The 26,107-nt window shown below is 41.2% G+C and overlaps 1 protein-coding gene across 2 annotated transcripts in view; it reads right to left on the bottom strand.

Annotated features, from left to right (window-relative positions):
- Positions 1-26,107, bottom strand: part of PKIB (cAMP-dependent protein kinase inhibitor beta) — a 108,821-nt gene that overhangs the window by 81,476 nt on the left and 1,238 nt on the right. The window lies entirely within an intron of this gene.

Raw genomic sequence — 26,107 nt, 5'->3', positions numbered from 1 at the left:
AAGCGTTGCAAGAAGTGTGGCTACTCCAACGAGACCCTGCCCCATGTCCTGTGCAGCTGCAAGCCCCACTCCAGAGCCTGGCAGCTGCGCCACAATGCCATCCAGAACAGCCTGGTGAAAGCCATCGCACCACGCCTCTGGGAGGTCACTGTGAACTGCGCCATCCCCGGTACTGACAGCCAGTTGTGTCCTGAAGTGGTAGTCACCAACGAGGTCCAGAAAAAGATCATCCTCGTCGACGTCACGGTCTCCTTTGAGAACAGGACCCCGGCCTTCCGCGAAGCTCGAGCTCATAAGCTGGAAAAATATGCTTCCCTGGCAGACACCCTGAGAGTGAAAGGCTACGAGGTGCAGATGGATGCTCTGATTGTCAGAGCCCTGGGCACTTGGGACCCCTGCAACAAGCATGTGCTGCGGACCTGTGGGATCAGTCGACGCTACGCACGGCTCATGCAGCACCTCATGGTCTAGGACACCATCCGATGGTACAGGGACATCTACATCAAACACATCACCAGCCACCAAGAGTACCAGGAGGTGTGACCCAGTACGACATCGTGCATCAACTATGGGAAAGGGACTGAAAGACTTTTTCCATTGGACCATATGAACCATAAACTCACTGAACATTAAATCTCACCAAATGAGGGTAAATCCATCCTCATCATCGTATCCATTCATTATACTCCACACCTGAACATAGCTATTATATGAACAACATACCCCCATATCTCAATGTCTGTACTTTGACCTGTTAACCTTTTACCCCCAATTGGGGAGATTGCAGATTATGTATTCCTTACACTACCCGTTCCTAAACTGGATTTCGTACCCCTTGATAATCTGTACTTTATTCCCTGATAACCAGAAACTTCTATGCTTAAACTCTGTACCGTTTTCTTTTTACTTCAACATCATCTTAATAAAATTAATTCCTTAGCTTAATTATTAACCAGGGATACACTCCCCAGTAGCATCCATGCCTCTGAACTGTAGCAAGTTATAAGATACAGTTGATCACCCTTTTTAGCCCCTCTGTCGCACACAAAGCTGCTGTTCTCTCACTGAAACTGTACCAAAGAATTTCAATCCAATGTCATTAGGCTTCCTCTATACCCATACCATAGGAGTGCGCAGCACATTTCATTAGGGTGTGCACCCAGGGAATTTTGTATTTATTTTTTTAAAAGGCAAACAATTATTGAACACTCAATCATAAAGGACATTATTTGTATTCATCAAACAAACTAAAGAAACTTAAACGTAACTAAACTTATTTTTTTTAAATTAACAACAACTAAACTTTACTTAAAAAATGAGACACAAAATACCAAATTTTTGCTGTTGTGATAATGAGGTGTTTCCAAAGATATAGTCAATTTTCATGATTTATATCTTTAACCAGATAATGAGCTAACCTAAATTGACCAAAACAGATTATGGTTTCTTCATCTTCCTGTCCTAGAGAATGAGACGTCACTCACCAGGTGTTATGGACTTAAATTCCTCAATCACATCATTGTTATTAACTGACGAAGCCAATTCTTGTTCAATGTTTAAAATCATGAGTGAGTCAAGGCGCTGTTGGGACATTGTACTTCTTAGTTTGTTTTTTACATGTGCTAGTTTCAAAAAGACTCTTTCACATGAACAGCTTGTAACAAGTAAGACTGCAAAGCATTGAATAGATTTGTAAAAGGCCTGGAACATGGAAGACCGATCTGATTGTTTTAGACAATCAAGCCACTCTCTGGTGGTGTTCGTAGTGCTACCTTTAGAAACAGGTCCGTCATAACTCCAAAGCAATCCGACTTAAGCTTCCAACTCATCCAAGGACACTTTACATTTGTTGACAATGATTCTCATATCGTCCCTGCCAATGTCTAAGCTCAGCAGTTTTCCCATTGCAGTCACAATTTTACAAATCTCCTGTTCAAATCACGGGTCAATGCTGGTAATCAAACAAGGTCAGCTCCCAGACTACTGCATTGGACAGCACAGCATGGGGAGGAGGTGGCCAGCCCTCTGTGAAGGAAGAAGTGGTTCGGGACTATTTAGAAAAACTGGACGTGCACAAGTCCATGGGGCCGGATGCGTTGCATCTGAGAGTGCTAAAGGAATTGGCGGATGTGATTGCAGAGCCATTGGCCATTATCTTTGAAAACTCATGGCGATCGGGGGAAGTCCCGGAAGATTGGAAAAAGGCTAATGTAGTGCCCATCTTTGAAAAAGGGAAGAAGGATGATCTTGGGAACTACAGGCCGGTCAGCCTCACCTCAGTCCCCGGAAAAATCATGGAGCATGTCCTCAAGGAATCAATTCTGAAGCACTTAGACGAGAGGAAAGTGATCAGGAACAGTGAGCATGGATTCACCAAGCGCAAGTCATTCCTGACTAATCTAATTGCCTTCTATGATGAGATAACTGGTTCTGTGGATGAAGGGAAAGCAGTGAATGTGTTATTCCTCAACTTTAGCAAAGCTTTTGACACGGTCTCCCACAGTATTCTTGTCAGCAAGTTAAAGAAGTATGGGCTGGATGGATGCACTACAAGGTGGGTAGAAAGTTGGCTAGATTGTCAGGCTCAACGGGTAGTGATCAATGGCTCCATGTGTAGTTGGCAGCCGGTATCTAGCGGAGTGCCCCAAGGGTCAGTCCTGGGGCCGGTTTTGTTGAATATCTTCATTAATAATCTGGAGGACGGTGTGGATTGCACCCTCAGCAAGTTTGCGGATGACACTAAACTGGGAGGAGTGGTAGATACGCTGGAGGGTAGGGATAGGATACAGAGGGCCCTAGACAAATTGGAGGATTGGGCCAAAAGAAATCTGATGAGGTTCAACAAGGCCAAGTGCAGAGTCCTGCACTTAGGACGGAAGAGTCCAATGCACCGCTACAGACTAGGGACCGAATGGCTAGGCAGCAGTTCTGCAGAGAAGGACCTAGGGGTTATAGTGGATGAGAAGCTGGATATGAGTCAACAGTGTGCCCTTGTTGCCAAGAAGGCCAATGGCATTTTGGGGTGTATAAGTAGGGCCATTGCCAGCAGATCGAGGGATGTGATCGTTCCCCTCTATTCGACATTGGTGAGGCCTCATCTGGAGTACTGTGTCCAGCTTTGGGCCCCACACTACAAGAAGGATGTGGAGAAATTGGAGAGAGTCCAGCGAAGGGCAACAAAAATGATTAGGGGACTGGAACACATGAGTTATGAGGAGAGGCTGAGGGAACTGGGATTGTTTAGTCTGCAGAAGAGAAGAATGAGGGGGGATTTGATAGCTGCTTTTAACTACCTGAAAGGTGGATCCAAAGAGGATGGATCTAGACTATTCTCAGTGATAGCAGATGACAGGACAAGGAGTAATGGTCTCAAGTTGCAGTGGGGGAGGTTTAGGTTGGATATTAGGAAAAAGCTTTTTCACTAGGAGGGTGAAACACTGGAATGCATTACCTAGGCAGGTGGTAGAATCCCCTTCCTTAGAAGTTTTTAAGGTCAGGCTTGACAAAACCCTGGCTGGGATGATTTAGGTGGGATTGGTCCTGCTCTGGGCAGGGGGTTGGACTAGATGGCCTCCAGAGGTCCCTTCCAACTCTGTTATTCTATGATTCTATGATTCATTGAGTCTAGGAATGGGTAAAATGAAGTTATTCTCTCCTGCTCCTCTTTTGTATCAAAGTGATGCTGGGATTCAAACGTGTCATCAATACAAGTAGACGTTTTTCCTCTTCTTAACTGGGGGAATCGATATTTCATTCTCTATACACATTTTCATACGGTCATTGAAAATAGATTGAAAATATTCTGGGCCACTTCTCATCACAGCCAAAGAGTTACGCAAGCTTTTCATCTCTCTCATTGCAGTAAGTTGAGATCTGGAGTTTGAAGAACCTTACTCACTTTTACCACCATTTGGAGAATAGGGTGCATCATGTGAAGGGCAAAGATGAACTTGAATGAATTTAATTCATGGATAAGGCCCCTGTCTTTTATTTTAGTGTCAGCAAGGCGAGTTGTTTCGATAATCTCTTGAAAAATTGTAAAATGATGGAGTAGTTTTGTTTTACAGCAGCCACTGCTTCTGCTCTGCATGCCCATCTTGTGTTTGATAGTAACTTCAAAGTCTTCGACTGGGAACCTACTTCTTGCGAAATCTTCTCCATTACTGCATGTTGCACAGGACTCTCCTCCATGAAGGCATAAAGAGTCTGAATAACACCAAAAAAATCAAAGACAGTTCTGTTTTGTTTACTTGAAGTGCATGCATCTACTAGGACGAGGTTCAAACAATGAGCATAGCAACAACGTACATAGAGTATTTCACAGTTTCTTTCTTTACATTTCATTTGAACTCCCATCGTATATCCAGATATAGTAGATGCGCCATCAAAACAGACAGACATCACTGATAACCAGTCAATTTTAAGAATGCCAAGGACGTCATTTAACTGGTCAAAAATAGACTGAGCATGAACTGTTAATAGTCTCTGAACAGACACAAAATGTCCAACTGGACTATGTTTTTCATTGTCAAAATACCGCACCACAATGGACATCTGTTCATGGTGTCCGCTGTCAGTAGTGTCGTCGGCAATTATTGAGACCATTTTTCCATTTAGTGAAGACACAATCTTTTGTTGCACAATGTTGTGCAAGGCCACAATTAATCATTTTGGATGCGGTTACTCAGATAGGTAGCATTTTGAGGAGATTGTTGCACATGCTTTGCCATTATGGGATCATATTTTTGGAGCATATTGACAAGATTTAGAAATAAACCTCTCTCAAAACTGTCAGCTTTTTCATTGTGACCCCTGAATGGTCTCCCACCTTTCGCCAAACACAGAACAAATGTCAATCAGTCACTCCATTTCACTTCGGTTGTGGCACAATTCTTCTTGTTTAGACATATAAGCCTGTTTGCCCTCATCCAACAATACATCAGTAGGTTTCCCTTCATTAAAACTTGACCATGAAGAACAGCTCAACACATGAGATTTTGACAGTTGGTGGTTTTTAAAACATTTGTTAGCCCTATGCCAGTTTCTGAATCCCTTATCAATCCCTTATCAATAAATGCTGGATCAGTGTGACCTTTGTCTGCTGCATCATTAGAGGAGAAGAAATGGCAGTAAAAGCAAAATGCTGCGTCCTTTGATGGGCTATATTCTAACCACCTATACTTTTCATACCAATCGGACTGAAAACTTCTTTGTTTATTCCCTATTCTACTTCTAAGAAACATGCTCAATCTAGGCTGATAAGGACCTCTAGATAATCGATACCGGCGTTCTATTTTTTGGAATGTCACAAACCGGGTCATCAGATGGAATGTTTGATGACTTTGAATAGGAACTACACTGACCTGAACTAAGAGACAAAGTCTGTTTCTGTTGGTCATTATTCAGTTTATTGCACGCACAGGAACTGGTGGCGGCATTATTTTCATGTAAGTTCTTAACTGAGGAGTCCGAGGTATTTGCACTACTATCAGCACATTCATTATAATTCAGTTTGTCTGCTCCTTTTCTTATCTTAACAACGAACCAATCCATATTTTAAAATTAAAAGTGGGTATCATACGATTGAATTAAAACATAAAGCCATGGGCTTGTTATGCTATTTCAGTAGAGTACATGTCACAAAGATTACAAACACTGTAGACACTGCGCTAGGCAGGCCTGACACGGCTGCTTATATAGGTCAAAGAATTTTCTAGAATAGTAGTCGGAGGGGGAGGGGAGGACCAATGGTAATGCGGCGGTGCCACAGTAGCGGGGATGCATGCTGCGAGCGAACGCGGGCTTTCTATACATTTCGACAACATCTATATTACACAATTCAGCGCTTATTGCATAACACAACAATCCATACTTTAAAACTAAAAGAGCGTATCATGCGATTAAATTAAAACGCAAAGCAACTTTTTTTTAAAAACATTAGGGTGTGCCTGGACACACCCAGCACACCCTGTACGCACACCCGTGACCCATACTGATTGAGGTTAGCACCTTTTTCCACACCATTTTGGGAAGGTGCTTGTGCCTTTGACCAAGTGATCCCACGCTATCGGAGATCAGGGTCTGGAGTTTCTCAAAGAAACATCTAGCAGTTTTTGCCTTCACTACTGCCAATGGACTGCCTACCACTGCCAATGGACTGAAATGCAGCAATGTTTATTTGACATGGATAATAAAAATCAAATACAAAGGTGAAGCAGAATAAAACCTAATAGTATGGATACTGAGACACAGCCTAACTAGACAGGCTATATATTCTGGTTATAATCTATCGCTCAAGTAGGATTCAAAGTCTTACATCTTAGCAAAGTCTGTCTGCTCCTTTCCAATGCCATGCTAGTGTAAGCGGGGGAATAGTCCCACTATTGTGGGGAGCTTTCCTGGGTTCTGCACTACCCTGGTGAAGTGGGCTAGCGAAAGGATCTGAGTCCTCACTCCCACGTCCTTTACCCAGTGGCCTCCCTGCCCTTGAGGACTCCCCTTCCACTCTCCTGTCTGACAGAGTCCTCGTAACCCCAACAAGGCTGGGCCCAGGATTCCTGGGGGGTTTGACCCCAAATCCTGCTGTGGTCACCTAGGACAGGGGCTAGGGTGTCCCCACTCTGGGGTATTCTCTTTGCACTGTGCACTTCTCTGACCCACTCATCATTTCATACAATTTGAAGCAAATGCAAGTTATTTAAACAACAATTAATTTTAAAAAGAATAAGGGAAAATGGGAAAGGTTAAAGGAAACACATTAACCTGCTCTGTGGCAGGGAACATCACAAACAGTGTCTCTGGAATGTCAGGGCAGTTCACAGTCTGTTCCTTGTAAGTCCCAGGCCTTCTTCTCAGGCCCCGGCTGTGCTGCAGGGATGCTGCGGGTCAGACACTCGCTCTGGTGGTGGCCACACGCTCTCAGGCTCTAAGTGGCAGGGCCCTTCTTCCCAGCATTGCAACCACCCTGTCAGGGTTACCAATCCCCCTCTGAGTCTGGCCTACAGAGCCTCCTGGCTGAGGCGTCTCCCTGTGCTGGGTCCACTGCCCAAGGTCCCCCATCGCTCTGCCCAGCTGCTCACGACACCCGGCTCCGGACTGCTCCAGCCCCAGCTCCAGCTGTGTTAGCTCCAGCTCCACTCTACCTCAGCACGGCTGCTGCTCTGCCTCCAGCTTCTTGGACTGCTTCTCTTGCCCCTCTGGCTCTGGTCGCTGCAGCTCTGCTCCCAGGACAGGTCTGCTCTGCAGGCTGCTTCTGTGACTCTGCTCCCAGCACTGACCTGCTTCATGGGCTGCTTTTCTGGCCCCTCTGGCTCTGGTTGCTGCTCCCAGGGCAAGGCTGCTCTCTCTGGGCTTCGCCTCTGGCTTTGGGGCTGCAGCTCTGCTCCCGGGGCAGGGTGTGCTTTCTCTGGGCTGCTTTTCTGGTCCCTCTGGATCTGGCCCAGCTCTGCTCCCCAGCTTAGCTTGGGCCCCTGCTTTCTCCTTAGCTCGGCCCCACTCTCTCTGACCCAGACAATTCCAGCTCACAAGGAGGACGGGACCTCCCTGGCCTCCTGACTCCCTGATTCGCCTGTCTGCCCTGTCATTCAGAGTGACCTGGAGCATTGGCCTCTCCCCATTGTTCCTAGGGGAGATTCCCCATCAACCCTTCCGCCTTTTAGTACTGAGAGCTAGCAACTAAAACACCCCCACTGAATGTTAGTAAGGGGGCAACAGTCTCCTTACACTAGTACAATAAGGTTGCAGCATCTTTTTCCCCCATGTTCAGTCTCTCTCTTCTAACAGCACAGACCTCCAATAAACATCCTTCTATATTTAACACTGACAAAAGTTCTCCCAGTTACACTTTGGGATGTAACGAGCATATCAATATTTGCTCACATCAAAGAGTTCTTTAGACCCAACAAATTGCCACTGTTAGCTTATGAAGAATCTGACCAACATCTTTTTTTGAAGATTTTAGTTTCAAATGTCATTTATATCTCACGTCAGCCTAAATTGCCAAACTCTCTGACTTTTTATACACACGGTTAAACAACTGGCTATCATTTATATATCAAATCATCAGGTCCACTGGTATTATTATATACATTATTGACAACTGAAATATTGAATGCGGAAACAGATTATAAAAAATTTCATTCACACTAGAGAAAAGCATTAATACAGGCTACATCCTCATGGTAAAGCTTTTCTTCACTGTTACATCTTTTATTATTGGATAGTTGAGAGCTACCAAAAAAAAAATTCCTTAATTCACACCAGGGCCAGTAGAAATCCACATAGTTAGACATGGGCTAGACGTGGAACTTTTTAAAAAATCTTTCCTAACTATTGTTGATTTAGGTAAAAAGGAACCTAGATTTAAAAAGAAAAAGAAAGTCAGACCACATTTTGGTTTTTCAAAACCAAAATCTAAATTGATATGTTTTTGTAAATGCTCATTGACTCTTCTGAAACAATAAATATAAGATCACAAAGTTTTGGACAGCTAAGTCTCAAGGGAGAAGTATAGAAATTAGATCAGGGCGTAAGACTAACCATGTACAGAGGACCTGCTTCAGCCTTTACAGTTCAGAATGTATTTTCGAAGAATTTACAATTAAATCTCTCAATGAGTTTATCAGCATTAAGCATTTTTAAATAGTCTCCTTAAGAAATTTTGTGTAAACCTCATCTTTTTTTTTCCAGATCCCTCTAGTGAAAACATTATTGAATTCTGAGGTATGAAAATTGACTAAGTTCTAGATTTTATCACAACTTAAGGTATGGGCTACTCTAAATTCACTAAGATGTCAAGTAGTAATTTATATAAGAGAGAACAGCATCAAAAGGAGGATGTCAACTCATGTGAACTTTCAAAATACATGTCTGAACAAATTGTGCAATTTTTTTAACAGCTTTAAAAGCTTTGGTTCACCAGTTACCAACATTTTGAAAGACAGACTCCAAAATGATTTCTTCTTCTTTGTGAAATATAATTTAGCTGTTTTTACAAAGACTGGCCCATTGACCAATTAGTTCATCAATATAGTAAATACTGAATTAAATACATTAGGAGTTCCACTCAGAATATATAACTACATTTCCATAATTATGTTAGCTTTTCATTTTTAGAAGCATGTGCTGTTTTAGGAAGATCAAATCAGGTGACTGACTCAGTTCTCTTGTGAATACTCTACACTGTTTTCATAATTGTGAGGGTTTTTATAATACTCAGTTACAAACACTAATTCTTCATTACAATATTTTTTGGTACTTACCACTGAAAGAAATGCTGAAGAGTAATGGTTCCATACACGATAAATCAACACAATATAGAAACTGGTTAGACAGACTCATCATCCACTATTTTTCTCTTTTCATATGTAAGAGAATCCAATTCAATTCCAAGGGTGGGGGGGGGGGGCGGGGAGGAAATCAATCCTAACTCATGTTCTCTCTGAGTGTTTCCTTAGGGCACCATTCTGTGAACAACTTCCATTCCCAGTTAAGTCAATGGCATTTGAGGGCACTCACAGCACAGAAGGATCAAGCACTTAAACCCCAGTCATGTCTAAGTGCACAGGAGTCCAACAATGTGGACCAGTTTGCAGGATAGGGGCCTTGACTTGCAATGCCCAATGGATGCTCTTTAATGTTTTTTGTTTTTTTAATGTACTTAAGACTTTATATACTACGATCTATTATACCATTATACATTTGCATAGTCCCTAAATGCTATGGTATCAGAATATAACTTCCATTAATGTTGAAGGGAGATTTATTCATAGGTTGAATCTAGTGGATGGTCCTTAGTTTTTATTTAATAATAATAATTAGCACTTAAATAGCATTTTTAAGTCTTCAAAGAGCTTTACAGTCTAACTCATTAATCTTCATTACCCTTTTGTGAATGAGGAAGGTAAGCATGACCAACTCCATTTTATAGATGGGGAAAATGAGGAAAACAGCTTCAAGGGCCACATTTTTTAAATGATGTGGACCAGGTCGTGTCCTTTTGTGCCATTCTAGTTCTGGCCTGAAAATCACAAGGAAAATGACATCCACTATTTATTCTGCCATTCTATACTTGAGTGTATTTTCAAAATGGCAGCCAGATGTAAGTATTTTGCTGTCCACTAAGAACTGTGCTCTAGGTTGTACACTGTGACTTGTCCAGTACTTACAAGATAAACTTGAGGAAATTAATATTGTTTTATATATTACGATACATGATAACTATCTTAAAATTAGAGTCAATTCCATTGGCATGATAACAGCATTCTTTCAAAAAGAGACTAATAGAACATTATGTGAACCACTGTACAGATACCTCCTGTTCAATTATACACCTTTGTTTGGAAATGGGGAAACCCTTTTTAGGAAATGTAAGTCAGAATGCAAGCAAAACACCAACAGAGACAGAAATAATGAGGGAAAAAAAGGCTTATGTTATAGCATTACTGTGTAGGACTTTTATAGACACTAGAGACCCTCAAATATAAAAGGTATGTAGATTGGACAGTCCTTTTTAGAGATTAAAGGAAAGTGAAAAGAGGGGAGGATGACAAGACACAGAGTTCCTTGCTGGACTACATCTCAGTGAGGGGAGTGATATGACATGCAGACTTTCAGAGGGATGCTGAAACTCAGAGTTAACAAGCTGGGACAAGGCCCAAAAGCCTTCAGGTGAGGAACTTTACTTCACAATGCTGTAAAGAGTCCCTCTCTACTTTGTAACAAAGGCTCTGTCCTATTTTTGTTATCATATCTGACCAGATGTGTTTACTTCCAATTGTCATTTGATAGTTTTCTCTCTGTAGTCTACCCTAGGACAAATACATGTAAGCAGAGTCAGGATGAGCTCTACCCTGACATCTGGAGGTGAGTTGTGGAAAAAGACTTCAGGGGCTGATCTTGTTTGCATGGGCACACCCAGCCTGCCTAACATGATGGGACTGCTTGCCCAGCTGGTCACTTTGGCTGCTGTGGGATCCCCAGTCTCTTTGTTATTGGGGCAGGACGAATAAAGTGTTGTTATCATGGTTGTGTGAATCAAGGACAGTAGAACTTTACTTGGCATTTTATGATGGAGGGACTCACCCTCAACTAAGTAGCACTTGCTAGGCAAGGCACATGGGTCCCAAAACCCAGTGAATTGAGAGAGGCTGGAGATAGGTATTTGTACCTGGTAGAATGGACCTCAAACACCAATTTCACCCTCCTTCCTCACACCTCTGCTATATAACATCAGAGCTAATTTTGATTCCATAAGGAGTCTGGTTACAGGCTGTTGAGGTGATTTCACTTTGGCCCAATGGTGCACCAATACTGAGGCTCCCCCACTACGAGCTGAAATCACTAGAAGAGCTAAAATTTCAGCTCTTAGTAATCACTGAGTGCTGTTAAGTGGGGGGGGGGGGGACCTGAAGATATATTGATGAGTGACTAGTAGGATGTCTGCTGGAAAGGAGCAGTTCTTGGGATGTCCGGCAGAGTGGAGCAGCTCGAGGTGAAGGCTGCAGCAGACCCCCATGGAGAGGCAGGGCAGTTGGCCATTGACATGAGCAGTGGAGTACTTAAGGTGCCCCCATACTTCCCCCCTTTTCCACCCAGGCTGGGAGGTAAACTCTGCAGATGAACTTTTGAACTTTAGGGTTGTTGGACTTCTGGGACTTTGGGTAACTTTTGGGTTGCTGGACTCAAGAACCAAAAGGGAAGGACATGGCCCAATTTGCTTGAGGTGGATCTTTTGGTTCATGGTTTGTGTTACAAATATGTTTGTGGTGTTTCCTCAACATAATGCCGCGTTGTTTTCTCTCTGTTATTAAGAGGCTTTTGCTACACTCAGACTCTGTGCTTGTGAGAGGGAAGCATTGCCTCTTAGAGGCACCCAGGGGAGTGGTATGTATTTGTCCTAGGTCACTGGGTGTGGGCTCAAGGCGGCAGGGTGTTATTGGAATGGAACCCCTAGATACTGAACCCGACCCTTGTTGTTGCCAGCTCTGACGGGCAGAAGGGTTCCAGTTGTTTTGCTTTTGTTTAAGGTAATTGGAACTGGTTGCATACGCTCTTCCATTGAGGACGACTGCCCGTAGGCATCCCCCAGAGGTACCCCGCTTGACTTCTGACCTTAACAGACCAGGAGCACAGTTACTATTTGGCCACTTGATCAAAGATGAGGAAACTAGGAGGGAGCTGACATAGTGTGAGTCTGAGGGGAGCTAAAACATCAAAGCGGCAAAGAGGTCTGGTTACAGGAGCCCTCTGGGATATGGGTTCCTTTGCTGCTCTACCTGCTCCCATTTCTCACAGACCTGATCCAACACCCGTTTAAGGCAACGGGGGAGTCTTTCTGTCGACATCAGTGGGCTTTGGATCAGGCCTCCTAGGCACAAATCCGATCACAATTGGATCTCCAGAGAGCTGCAATACCTAGTCTCGGTGGGGTGAGACAAGAACAGAATTCTCAGCTTTTCAGGGCTTTAAACAAAACCCTGAATTTTTTTTTCCCCTCTCTAACTCACACTCACGCTGTAAGATAGAACTCCAATCACAGAAGTACATGCTCTATGTCACAAGTAAATCAGCGTCTAAAGAAGAAAGCAAGATAATTGCTTCAGATGGTAAAAGGATCATGTAACCCTTTCTACCCTGTACTGAGACACAGATTATTCATCTGAGCAAGGAAGCATACATAGGCCATTATTCAGATAAGAAGCACAGAATTCATACATTACACTCACCAGGCTCTAATCTAGCAATGTTGACTCACCTCATTACCTCACCTTCTCTCACTAAGATCATTTGTTTAATAAATATAGGGAGATTGTAGAAGAGAAGCAGACTTTCCTGACTCAGCTGCCGTTGTTAAAAGTTTGTCATTCAGTTCCTAAGAACATAAGAATGGCCATACTGGGTCAGACCAAAGGTCCATCTAGCCAGGTATCCTGTCTTCCGACAGTGGCCAATGCCAGGTGCCCCAGAGGGAATGAACAGAACAGTTAATCATCAAACAGAGGCTAGGGACATCATCACTTCCCACCCTAGCTAACAGCCATTGATGGACCTATCCTACATGAATGTATCTAGGTTTTTTTTAACCTGGTTATAGTCTTGGCCTTCACAACATCCTCTGGCAAGGAGTTCCACAGGCTGACTGTGGGTTGTGTGAAAAAATGCTTCCTTTTGTTTGCTTTAAACCTGCTGCCTATTAATTTCATTTGGTGACCCCCTATTTCTTGTGTTATGAGAAGGAGTAAATCACACTTCCTTATCTACTTTCTCCACACCAGTCATGATTTGATAGACCTCTAACATATCCCCCATTAATTGTCTCTTTTCCAAGCTAATAAGACTGGGACTTTTCAATCTCTCCTCATATGGCAGCGGTTCCATACCCCTAATCATTTTTGCTGCCCTTTTCTGAACCTTTTCCAATTCCAATATATCTTTTTTGAGATGGACTGACTTAGATCACTACTTTATATGATGGATGGGGATAGATTTTATATACACATATGGGCTAATCCTCAGAGATGCTGATCACTCACATCGTCCATTTAAGTTACAGGAGCTTTATAGATCTCGGCAACTCTGGGGGAAGTGTGTGGGAGAATCAAGTCACTAATACAGGGGTCGGCAACCTTTCAGAAGTGGTGTGCCAAGTTTTCATTTATTCACTCTAATTTAAGGTTTTGTGTGCCAGTAATCCATTTTAACATTTTTAGAAGGACTCTTTCTATAAGTCTATAATATATAGCTAAACTATTGTTGTATGTAAAGCAAATCAGGTTTTAAAAATGTTTAAGAAACTTCATTTAAAATTAAATTAAAATGCAGAGCCCCCCGGTCTGGTGGCCAGGACCCGGGCAGTGTGAGGGCCACTGAAAATCAGCTCGCGTGCCGCCTTCGGCACATGTGCCATAGGTTGCCTACCCCTGCACTATTGGATATGAATTATATAGAACAATGTGTAAACTGTCCTTTTTGTAAGGATTAAGATGTATCAGAACAGAAAAGTTAGCTACTTCTAATTAAGTTCTTTTCTTAGAGACATAGTGTCACGGGATGCACCATTCACCACCCGACTGGTGCCTCTTCCTGGTACTCTAGGGATTAGCTCGAGGCTGACACCTCCCCTCCATGGTTGGCACACCATCACTCTGTCGGCCTGTAGCTCCTCCCACAGCCTCAGGAATCACAGCATACTCTTAAAGGCTCAGCCTCCCAGCCGCATCGCTGTTTGTGTCCCCCCTCCTGTGGGGGGTTTAGGTCCTCAGTACTCATAGGCACTCTCCCTCTCACTGCCTCTGTGCCACTTGCCCACTGGCTGGTAGGGGAACCTGAGCCCACCCTCTTCTCCAGATTCCAGCCCAGGGACTCTCAGCTCAGCAATCTGGGCCTTCTTTTTCTGGCTTTACTGCTCTATCCCTGGGCTTCTTCCTACTGCTGGTTCCCCTTGTCTTCCTGGGCCTACCAGTTCCCCAAAGCCTCCTCCCTCTTCCCAGGGAGTGACTCTCATCTGCAGTCTCCACTCACTCCTCTCTTTCTCCTGGAAACGTCTGCCTTTTTCCAGCAGCCCCCTTCTCCTTTCAGCTTCTGGGCTTTATAGACCCTACGTATTCCAGCCCAGCTGAGCCTCTTTAATCAGCTGCCTGTTGGGTTAATTGGCCCATCTGGGTAAGGTGTGGGCAGGGCCGGCTCTAGGTTTTTTTGCCGCCCCAAGCGGGGAGAGAAAAAAAAAAAAAAGGGCCAGAGTGCAGCTCCAAGCACATGCTTGGTTTGCTGGGGCCTAGAGCCAGCCCTGAGTGAGGGATAGTCACCCCATCACACACAGCATATTCAATGAAATGTTTGATTTTGTCCTGATCCAGTGTTAAGATTCTTCATAATTCAGATGAATAGCCTGCAGCCCACATCAATACAAGAACATTCCCATAGTAACTGAGAGATGTGTATTGTTGTTTTTTTATTAAATTCACTTTCTTTCAGAATTCTGACTTTTCCAGCACACAAATGATGAGTCTAAGGTAAAGAAATGAATATTCCTGTAATGTATACAGAACAAAGCCTCAGCTTCAAATTCTTTTAAACTTCTAAACCCCTTTAAGGCAAACAGCCACGAGTGACGCCTGGTCTACACTACAGTTAGCTTGATGTATGGCACCTTACATCAACCTAACTCTGTAAAAGTCTACACTAAAATGTCACTCCCACCGACGTAACTCGCCCACTCCACTTCCACGAGAGGTGTAGCACTTAAGTCGATGAAATTAGGTTGACTCAGTGTCGGTGTAGACACTGCGTTGCTTACATTGATTGTTGCTGCCTTTCAGAACCAGTCCCACAATGCCCACATTGACAGTTAAATCAGTGCAAGCACTCCTAGTGAGGATGTGCACTGTCAGGATCATAGGGCAGATATGCAAAAGCAAAATTAATTAATGTGACGGTCAGCGTAACTTAGGTTGACTTAATTTTGTAGTGTAGACTTGCCCTGAGAATTTTCAAGCTAACGAGGGGAGGAAGAAGGGTTTGGATGAAAGCAGCACCTGCTTACTAATGCAAAAGCTTTATTATACCACTTGGAGAACATATGGATTACTTCAATTACTTACCTAGAAGCCCCTGGGCACTCCAGCAATTTCACAATTCAGAGAAGAGCTTTTGCCTGATGTTTACAAAAGTGTGACCACATTCATAATAAAAGTAATCACTCTTTATGGAGGCAGCCTTAAATCCTAATTGTGATTAGTGAAAAACTATACTTTCTCTGGGGACTTCATTAGTATGAGCTTTCACTAAACTTGGGCTCTCCTGAGAAGCCATTTAAAGACTGTGTTAAGAGTAAAGAACATGAAAGCTGCTCTTACTGAATTTTTAAAATTTGCTCTTCCCAGAGGAAAACAAACAAACAAAAAAACCACTTGTCAGATATTAAAAAACCACTAACCTTGTGCCGGAGTCCCTTCTTTAAAATCTAGACAATATCCTCTTATAGCCTATGCCTGATGACGGGGGAAGTGATAGGATTAACTTTTCATTTCTGAACATCAAACGTAAATATTTGATTGTGCTAACACTTCAGCAAAAAATATTTGTATGAAACCTTCACATTTTCCTAACACTGCATCTTGTCTTCAGGAAAACTCTTACTCTAACAGAGGCTCTAGTTTACAGAATACGATTGTGACAGCCTGGACACCGCCGGTACAGTAAATGCACAATTGATATCACGCAAACAAACCCATATTTAATATAATTTATATTAGTGAATGTGACCCAGAGACCCCTTCATGCCAAATGGCATTGGGCACAAGGAGTACATGGGGTTTTACGGGGATCCCTGGGTCAGATATATGCATAATCCTTCACCAAAAGTAGGCATTTGAGGTCTCTACAGAGAGCCAGTAGCCCACTGGTTATCATAATCATTGCAAAATGTATGTACAGATAATATTTAAGGAGTTATTTATGGATGTTAAAACCTATCCTCTTAAGGCCTTAGAGTTAAGGCAGATCACCAGGAGGTGACATACCTCAGAAACGTTCCTTTCAGGCAGGAGGTAGCAGATACCGATTTCCCTGTCTGGTCATTTGTGTACTGTATGCCTCTCAATGGAGGTTTATTTGCATACTAAGCCAGGGCAGAATGAAAGACTGAAATCTACAACAGAGAAAATGTACAGGATGAAACACACAGCAGGAGGATGTCCTGTTCATTACAAATTATTGTTCTGGCATATTCTAGAGTGCAAGGAAATACACAAAACCCTTAACCTAGGAGGCAAGCTGACAGCGTGCAGATGTCATGAAAGGAGGGTCACAGCCAACCTGGCTGTAAAGCACTGCAAGGATTTGGGATGGGCAATACTCTACAAGACATGAGAATATCTTGTTAATTAAGTTTAGGCTCTAGAATGCATGCTATGATATTTTATATGCAATCATTTGTTTCCAGTTCTTCTACTTGCCATTACTTGAGTCTCTGTGCTTTGATAAATAAATGTATTCTTACTTCATTGTAAACACACCTAAGTGCCGTGTGTTAAGCAGAGCGGTGATCTGAGGTGGAGCTAGTAAGCTGGGGTGTACTGCTTCTTTGCAAGCAGCAAATCGGTGAATACTGAAAGTGTCCAGTGGAGCAGGGGAGATGCAGGCTCTGGAGTTGGGGTATACCAATCACTAACCTGTAGAGAGGCAGCAGGCCGTACGAGGCCTAGAGGGAAATGCTTGTGTTGCCTGTGGCTGGTAGAGTTGGGAAGCTGACCCAAACTAAGGGTACATACAAGGCTCCCACATGCTAAGGGCAGATGGTAACGAGGTGCATCACAACTCTGGATACCCCTGGAAAACATCATAGTAAACTCTATGAAGCTGGGGCTGTCATTTACTAACTCTTTGTACAGTGTCTTTCTAGCACAATGGGGCCCCACCTGGTTGAGATACCTAGGTGCTACGGCAATATAAAACTTAAATGTCAAATATTATTAAAAGTTCTATCATCTATCTTCATTTACTCTGGAGAGAAAGAATCCCTCCCGTCATTTTTTATATTTCAACCACATCTGACAGTTGTAATCTAGTGGTATGACAGCAATTTTTCAGAGGACTAGCACTAAATTTATACTCCAGCAAACTGGATCTTCTCTGGAGAAAAGTCCATCATGTTTTACAGAGGAAAAAATTGGTAATGGGAGAGTCAGAGTTCCAGGATTGTGGACTCTAGTCATCATCCCGAGCCTCTGCTTCAGAAATGGAGTTATGTTCCAAGGTCCAACCAGGGCTCCTGGAGTTGCAATAAATAGCTAAACTTAGGTGCCATCTCAACTTCTGTAGATGTTGAATATATATGTAGGACCTGGTGAGAGAGGAGTGGGCAGGCTAAAAGGTGGGCAGGCTTAATCTGGGTAGTTCCTGCAAATTACAGATGACAATTTCTTTTGGTTCCAATTATTTTTGGTTCTTTTATTTAACAGATCCAAAACCTAAAATGTGGTGCAACAAAATATTATTTTGTTTATCTGAATTTATTTAAAAACACCCATCCACAGATTTGCAGGCACAAGTATAATACATTTATTTACAGTAACTCACAAGAAGGACCAATGTCCTCCATCCCCCTACCTGAGAGTAATTTGGACATGGGACAATATGGCTGGATAAGTGACTAGTTGTCCAAGGCCAAATAATGAACCAGAAATAGAACTTAGGTGATCCTTGCTCCTATTCACTCTAGCCACTGTACTGAATGGCTTTCTAATATTACATGCTATGTTTTTAAATATGCTTCAATTTAGCCTCTAATTTTACAGGTATAGTTTTGTACTGTGTTGTACTGTGTTAACTGAAAGAAAATATGAGAGGCTTTATCAGCCTACCTGAGTTGTGGGAGTGAACATGTTGAGATCTAAGTTTTAGAATTGTGCCCAAAATTAATTGCACAGACAAAAATAGCTTTCAAAACGAGAACTAACATTATAGTTGGCACTAGGAAAAAATAAATACAAGTAACCAAAATTAATTTTTGTAAACCCTCAAACAGGAAGTGATTTAAAAGCCAAACAGCAACAGCGTTGGGAGATACTCATCTTATTTTTTCTTGCATTTCTTCCACCAAATATGACTTTCACCATATGTCAGATATTAGTTGTTGGAATAATTGGTGTTAGAAATTCAGTACTATTTACAGCAATAATCAGTGTGTGTTTCATTCCTCAACCCCTGAGCTATTCCTCCAGCCAGAATGGAACAGAAGGTTTACAAGGCAGCTCCAAAATTGTTTAGCTTAGGGCTTGTCTCCACTTCAGGCTAAATCGGTGCTGCTGCAATCGATTTAGCAGGGTGAATTTAGTGAGTCTGGTGAAGACATGATAAATTGATGTGAGTGCACTCTGTCGACTTCAGTAATCCAGCTCAATGAGAGGCAGAAGCTATGTAGACGGGAATGCATCTCCCGTCGCATAGCATGGTGTAGACACCACAGTATGTCGATGTAAACTACGTTGACTTGTGTTATGTAAATTACAGAACTTAAGTGTAGACAAAGCAGAGAAGCCCTCAGCATACCAGCTATATCCTGGATGAAAATGAACTACTATAAGATTCTTTAAAATCTGATCATGTCATCTGCCAGCTCAGTACAAAGCTGTTTCAGAACTGATTCAGCCCTAGGGAACATAAATACATCCCTCAGATATTGCCAGGCAATATCCAGCCTTTACGGTGTACCACTGAGGAAACCCCAGCTGAGTTCCAAACACTATTTTCAAAGGTGCATGCCCAATCAAAAGCCCAATATCTAATCTAGACATATTTTTCCCCCTTTCTCCTGCAGCCTTGCCTGCTCAGCTCTAAACTACTATGAGCAGTCACTGGACATAGGAATCCTTTCCACAACAACATACATTTTAAATTCTCCAAATAGTTACGGACCTAATCCCACAATTCCTATTCAATGGAAACTCACATTGACGTCAGTAGGAGTTTTAGCTGAATAAGGCTATAAGTTTCAGCCTTGTTACCTGTACTTACTAATTGCTTATAATATGTGCACAGCACAGCACATATTGCTAAAGAACCAAAGCTAGATTGTTGCAAAGGACAAAGATTATAATTATAGGCTCATTTTAATGTTAACCTTTCCTGGCTCACACAGCAATATTAAAAAACACTTATTAATTAGTATGAAATATCTCACAGCTGCTAAAGGCTTCAATTCTATCTGAGCAGATACAATTTAGTGAAGATATCCTAAATGTCCGCAGGCCCTATTTCCCTGCCACAGTGAATAATACTGATAGCAAAGAGGGCTTAAGTGGAATTTAAATGGTGTATTGGCTCCATGCAGAGACGTGAATTTCATGGTGGTGTAGTATGAAGATTTCATTGGCACTCATTTAGTATCAGCTGCATAACTCAATCATGACTTTATTCCTTTTAAGCAATATGGTCATCACAAGTTCATTCAGTACCACATCATCAGGTATTCTCTGTAATGTATATGAATATACTCATATGCATATATTCCAAATTAAACCTTTCTTACAAGCATACAAGTGATTTCCTTTTCTGAACTTTCATTATAACACAGCAAATATTTACATCTGTCTCAAATTCATTCACATCCAAGGGTTCCACTACAGCCAGAACCTATGTTCCCAGCATGGAAACTAAGATTTACTTCCTCTTGGATTTCAAATTGTACACATTTTCATTTTCATTATGCAGTTCCTTATCTTAGCTAATAAGTTCCATCACATCAACAATGCTCAGTGATTTGAATTGACAAATAACGTAAAATGATATAGCACTCTAGCAGGGCTATATGGTGCCATAAATTAACCCCCTTTACGTCACTGTGCAGACTTGGATCTGGATGCTTAGGCAAAACTGGATGCTATGAACCCATTATTCCTCTCCCCTCAATCCTGGAGCAGATGGGCAAGGAGTGGGAAGGGAAGGAGTGGTACCTTGGCTCTGCATCCCCAATACACTGGCCAGCAGAGATGGGATACAGAGCGGGCAGAGATTTGCTGTTGGCACAGGTAAACAGCAAATATGGTCCCACTGGTTTAAGGGAGGAACAGAGAGGGAATTGTGGATCCCTGAGCCATGATTTCTTCCCTGGGATTCTTCTAAGACAGTGCTGCAGCATTCCACCCCCTGCTGTGGGCTGTGTCTTTGTAGCATGATCTGGTACTGAATTACAAGTGTCCATGAGATCATCAAGGAAAGATCTGTAGTATGTACACATTATTATCTCATATCCAAAGACATTTCTTTTGCATATACTCAGCACTCACCATCTTTGACAAGCTAGTTGGAACAACCCTGATTGATGGTGAACTCACATGTGTTCGCTAGCATCAGTCTGCAAGAGTTCCATTTTCAGAATCCGCTCTTGATGTATGCATTTTTAGATTCATTCATGCTTGGTTTAAAAAGAAGTCATATCTGCTTTAGTTCATAAAAACATGGACTTGCTTCTTTGATACCTTCTTCTAAGTAGTGAATGCAGAATATCTTACTGTACTACGTGACCAGACAACTGTCAGAAGATACAACTAGTTAAAAAAGGAGGGGGAAAAAGTGTTGGCTATAGCTATTTAAGTACAAGAAGGTGAAACAGAACAAATGGTTATGTGTTGCTTTATGCACTTTTGGTGCAGATCCATATTTAAAAAAAATTAGCCTCTGCTCTATAGTAAATTTTTCATCTCTCTCTCTCTCTCTCTCACACACACACAGGGCAAGTTCAGATAATATGTATTCTACTTTATTAAAGAAATTAGCAAATGAACTTACTATCCCAGTGATACTCAGACCTCAGTGGTTCAGGAGCCAAATTAGTGATCAACATTACCCAAAAGAGTCAGGAGTAGTGTAAACTCATTGTTTCATTTTACTATAGTACTATATATCCATAATTAAGCAGTATGACAGGGGAAATATTTAGTTTTTATTTATATATTATTCTCACAGCAAGATGACTAACCAAGTATTATTATTATTTTATTAACTACAATTATCATGACAGAAATCTTAATGTTATTTAAAGCATGCTTATTCAGAATTATGATGTTATCCATACTTCAAATGATGCTTCCAGTGTTGCAAAATGAGATTCAGCTTTCAAAGCTGATACATCTGACGAAAAATACTCCCAAAACACAAGTATTGACTCGGAGGGGGAAGTAATGGAAGGCAGTAATGATAAAAGAAATGATGATAGTAGAAACCAAATAAAAGGGATTGCCTTTTAAAAGTCAACATTTATCTGCAGTTATTACACATTGGCAAATGAGATACCACAGTTATTGCCTATTCAAAATATAGGGAAATGTTACGTTCTCATAAATAACACTGAGCAATAACTGTTGATGTATGTTGACTTTGTGACCACAGTAAACAAGAGATAACAAAAAAGTGAGTTCAACTTTGGCCCCCATACATAGAAGTATCAAATCAAGTAAGTAATAGGCCCCCTCTGAGTGTCTGTGGTACAACTGCATCTGGAATATGGTGTTCATTTCTGGGAATCTCATTGTTAATATAATTCTGGTATACTGGGGAGAGGAGGCATAACCAAACCCTGCAAATCTTTGATGACTGTGAACTCGAAGGAAGGGAAGATTGGGAAGTATAATAAAAAAAACTGTAGTATAACTAGGAGCGATGGGATGAAATTAACAAAAGGAAAACTTAAACAGGAAAGATTTTTAAAAGAAAGCTATTAGCTTGTTGAGTAATCTTCAAGAGAGGTTGCGTCATCTGTTTAAAGCTAGACTGTACCAAACATTATTTGACCAACTGTGCTTAGTAAGCAAATTGATTTGTGAAAATGTTCACAAATAGTCATGTTTGGTTTCCTACGATCCTTGGAGGGTCATTTGATTAGTTGTCCAAATATGCATTGCAAACTACCACATATTCATGAAAATACAAATTCAAGCAGTTTCACAAATTTTAGCACAAATGTTCATTTATCCAAATATTTGTGCTGGAAGGGTTTTGTTTGTTTATTTTTGTGTGCTTGGTGTTGGTCTCCCATATCAAGGGTTTTAATCATCCAGGGAATAGAATACCACCATGTGATTTAGACGACCACTCACAAAACATTGGTGTTGAACACCAAACAGTAGAGGCAATCAGTTCATAAATATTCTGTAGGATAAAAATCATTGAACACAACTATGTACTTTTGAATAACACATATACGGCCCAGAATGGGTTAGTACCTGGCAATTAGGTATGCCTGCATTTCTTTCATGCCGCCTTCTTGTTCTCCAGAATCTAAGCTTACTTAAAAAAAAAAAAAGAAAATGTCTAGCTGAGAGAGCCTCAGAAATGTGACCTGAACCTCACTGATGCCAAGACCCCTGCCTACATTTGCAAAAACTGAAACAATAAGTCTAAGAGGTGTGACCTGCCCTCTTCATTTCAATGGGTGCTAACTCAGTTGCCCAATACTAATACTTCAAAAATTAACATTAACTATTTCACTGTTCCTCAATTCATGTAAAAAAAAAGGGGGGGCATGCTGGAAAAAGGTTCAAGTTAAGAAGATCTTCACAATCTATTCTGTGACAGTTCATTGTGTCATGGGTGAGAGAGTTGAGGGTGGATGGAGATGGCAAAAGACAGTAACCTCCCATGAAGGATTCATACCCAAGGAGCCAAGAGGAACCAAACAGGGCCATTGAGTCCCATCAAGGAGAAGCCAAACTCAGAGAGACCAGCAGAGTCCCTGGGTGTATTTGGGTCCCACTGAGGGCAAGCCATGCCCAAGGAGCACAGAAAGCATGCATAATAATATTTTGAACATCTCCACCATCTACTATGAGAAGTATCTCTTGTGGGTAGAGATTACAAGAATACATATACCTTTGCTTTTTCTAACTGATCCCTGAGCACAAACATTTATGGAAGTCAGACTTGCTCATGAATGATTCATTAACCAAATATGGGGGTTCAAATCTTGTTTGAAATAGATAATTATATTAGTCTATCAATAAATGAACAATAGGGGACACTTTTGTACTGACGGGCAGATAACTTGATGACCTAATAGGTCTTTTCTATCTCTGGATTCTATGGTTCACATCAATATCTTTCTTTGAGTTTGTCTAGATTTCTTAAAGATCATTTCTGTTTTTATAGCACATTGGAGTGAAACAGCATAACCTGCATGAACCTGTAACTGCTGTGACATGATTAAACTTAATTAAAATGGATTGGTATGTGTATTCCAATCTACATGGACTAGAAAGCATAAGATTAAAACTTTCATTCTTATGGTGAGCTAAAGGATTGCTTTTTGGAAATTACTTGTATCTGTCTAGGAATGTTTTAATGTAGGGTTTTTTTTTTTTAAGGCGCTTTCATCAGCTATGATGCAGCATTTCATAAACATCAAAATATAGACAAACACTGTAGTGAATTATTTCACCATTTCAAAAGGAATATTAGCAATTCAAATGAAAAAAAACTGGATCAGCTTGATCCCAAAGGTATCTGCAATGAACAGAAGTAAACAAGAAATATTCCTTATTTTATTTCTACTTTCAGGATTTCTGATCTGCTCAAATACTTCATCAAGATCTTTTTGTGTTAGCAGCAAAAAGCTTTGAAGACACAAACAAGTCAATACACATATCTTCATACTTCTAGTTCCTACACTGACGCTGCTAAACCCAAAAGGGATTTTATTCTCTGTTGGAACAATTAGCATAGTCTACAGACTAAAAATTGAGTTAGTAGGGATGGCTGGAAAATAAAAATTCTGTTTCATGAAAATTGAGGTTTCGACATCTTTCATTCTGCCTTGGAATGAAACCTAGACCTTTTGAAATTTTTCACAAAAACAAGCTCTCACACCAAAGAGATAGATACTTAATAGCCCAGTGATTAGTTCAAACATCTAGGATGTAGGAGATCCAGGTTTAAGTCCATACTCGGGTTCATTTGGAACAAGACACAAATGTGTGTCTCTCAGGTGAGTAGGAGCCTCTCCCTCTTTCTCTCTCTCCCTCTCTCTCTACTTTTTACCAGAATTTCAATTGTAGAGCTGAGAAACCTCATCAGAACAGAGATGTTTTCACAAAAAGTTGCAGTTTCCACAAATCAGTATTTCTGTCAAAAAACATTTTGTTGAAAAGTTCCTGACCATCTGTAAGAGTTAAAACCGTTTTGGTAATTCTAAGATCTATTATTTTTATTATTAGGTTTTAAAATAAATCTATGGGAACTGAATTGGTCTGTAGATACTGGCTATACAGTACAGTGTATTGTAGCTCATTTACATGCCAGTTTCATGTTAGGTGGCCACAAGAATCAATGGATTTTGCATGTTTTCTTAGTCCTTCCTTTTCTGTCCAGAAGCCAGTGTGGTGGGGTTTTGCTTTTTTTAAACATTTGCGGGTGGAACCATCATAACTGATCCAGGGAAAGTTTCTCTAACTGCAGTTACTTTGTTACCTTTAGAAAGGAGAGGAAATTTTTTACTTGGTCAATAGACCAAGATATAAAGAAATCTCTTTCAGTCACAGATAGATGAAATTTTAAGATATATTTTAACCCATTGTTTGCATTAAAAATGCATGTTGATTTAATCTATATAGCATCACTGTTCATGACACAATAGTTCTGGACTTCCAGGATCAAATTTACTGTTCAGAGATTTATTTTAATTAAATGTTATTGTATTATATTCAAATAAAGCAGAACAAAAACTACTTATTGTTTACTTTCCCATATTTAAACCACTGAAAAATGACTAATTTCAAAACTAAATTTGGTAAAGGATTAGAACATAATAGCTTTGGAGCACTTTTGACCATTTTTGCATGGGGAAATTTATTATATCTGATTGAGAAATAATCTAAGGTACTTATGACCCTTATTAATATATCTGAGCACCTCAAAACCTTTAATGAAAAGAACCTCACAGCACCCCTTCCTCAGATAGGAAAAGACTGCTAGCCCTACTTTACTGATGAGGCACTGAAGCACAAAAAGACTCCAAGTAAGTGCCTTGCCCAAAGTCACCCAGAAAGTCTAGGGTGCCTTGAACCCAGGTCTTCAAAGTCCCTAACTAAGCTCCTAAACACTGGGCCATCAGCCCTATTTTAGAACCAACTGAGCCACCCTTCCCCACCACCTGAAGGGTAACTTTTCATGTGACCTTTCAAAAGAATTTTTAATGACATGAACCCAGACTACATGTGTGCTAGCACCTAACTGCTGCCGAAAGGATGGTAATAAGTGTTACAATCTTTTGATTCAATGATCTGTGAACCATGATGGACTTAGGCAATAATCAGTTGTCTGGAAAATCCACTTTTTAGTGAAAGGATAGAGAGTCTGAGCCATTAGGTGAATACAATATATGTTTTTAACTCTACATGAAGAGGAACCTAGTATTCCCCCCGCCCCCAGTAAACTGTAATATTTTCTTTGAAACCATTGTTTCCTGTGCTCTCAATTTCCATACACACATTTATACATTTATTGATTTCCTGGGTGTGCTACTGACCCAAGAGCCGCACCCATTTATGACAGCTCTTAGAGATTTTTTTTAAAAAATGGTATCTAGGAGGAACATAACATCCATCCTTAAAGCACT

The sequence above is a fragment of the Lepidochelys kempii genome, chromosome 3 (assembly GCF_965140265.1).
Source record: "Lepidochelys kempii isolate rLepKem1 chromosome 3, rLepKem1.hap2, whole genome shotgun sequence".
NCBI classification, from domain to species: Eukaryota; Metazoa; Chordata; order Testudines; family Cheloniidae; genus Lepidochelys; species Lepidochelys kempii.
Note: the sequence above shows the minus strand (reverse complement) of the source record. Positions and strands in the feature narration are given on the sequence as shown.